Source organism: Wasmannia auropunctata, unplaced genomic scaffold (assembly GCF_000956235.1).
Source record: "Wasmannia auropunctata unplaced genomic scaffold, wasmannia.A_1.0 LD336116.1, whole genome shotgun sequence".
In the NCBI taxonomy this organism is placed as follows: Eukaryota; Metazoa; Arthropoda; class Insecta; order Hymenoptera; family Formicidae; genus Wasmannia; species Wasmannia auropunctata.
Genome location: NW_012026774.1, coordinates 228,127 through 229,605, shown reverse-complemented (window position 1 = coordinate 229,605; position 1,479 = coordinate 228,127).

The following is a 1,479-nucleotide window of genomic DNA, read 5'->3' as shown; positions in this document are numbered from 1 at the left end:
TTTACGATTCGGTTATTTAGAAGCAGAAGGATTTGAACATTGTTGCGCTTGCTGACAAAGGATTACGAAACTGCGCACGGTGCGCCACTGCTCGATTTGTAAACTTTTCCGCGAAGACTTTGTTAAATACCTAACCTATTCCGAGGCAACCCCTCATTTAGACGAAGAAGTCTCTATCGTTTGCATTTCCCAGGACTATTTCGACCTCTAGAAGTTACTTCCCCTAGCAAATAATTCCGTAACTCCCAACTTCCAGAGTCAAATATTCCTAAATCGATTTGTCCGCGTTCTGACACTTTTGTCCAATAATCCCGCCCACCGCAGGACGCGACAATATATATTCCGCCAGTCACAATCTCGGTTTAGCCTGATTGGCTGTACAATACATGCAGCAACGAATCCGCGCACTGTTGCTGAGCCGCGCGATACACGGAGGCGTGACACGAATTGCCCGTTCACATATATCCCCCAGAATCTAGGTAAATCGCTTATATTCCGAGAATTACCAATGTTTAACGTTGCGCATGCATTCAAACTGAAAATATAATATCATATAAACGTTCTGAACCAAGAGTCGAGCTTGCAAAGCGAGAAATCTCGCCTGACACGAATTTCGTATCCTCATAAAAGTTACTAGGATTCTCTGATCCTTTAATAATGCTTCTTCTTGGTTCAGCTCGTCTTACAAACTTTATAAAACGAAATAATATATGTAGGAAAACGCGTTTCGCGTACAAATGACAGAGAATTTATTGATTTATCAATCGATCTGTACTAATGCCGTATGATTGGCTGATTCATTATGCTCTCCGCCATTTCATGCATTATGACGTCAGAATATGTTTTTCCCATGCGTCGACCAATGAACGCAAACTGAGATAAAAGCTTAAGGCTTTGTCATTGAAAATTGAGAATTTAAGTAGAAATCATATTCTGCGTTCTCGATATTATTATAAATAAAGAATATTAATTTATATCGACTTTTAACATCCACGCTATACTTTTAAGCGGTTTATCGGCTGTCTTACAATTTATCCGACGTTTTTACATCAATATCGCGTTTTTCGCGTCACGGCGCTATTAACATTCGCGAATATGATATTCCTACAGCGAGTAGCTGCGCTTTTGCTATTTTAATATTCATTCTGAATTTCCTCTGTTAGGAATGTTATTTATTGCAAGATACACCCGTGTGTGTAATATAATTGAATTTAATCAATCTTTAAGTCTACAAAGTTTTAAGTGTTAATATAAAGAATTGACTTTTTGTCATATCAATATTTAATAAGAAACAAGAGTATTTAACGGAGAATATTTCTCCTTTTGTTAATATTTAATTTATATCTTTATGTCTTACTTTACTGACTTTACGTGTCAAGTGACTCTACGCAGGTAAGTGAATCTATTTTAATCTATTATTATTATAGGTACGAAGAGGAATAATGTTAAGAGGTAAATATAATTAATCTCATGTTATAT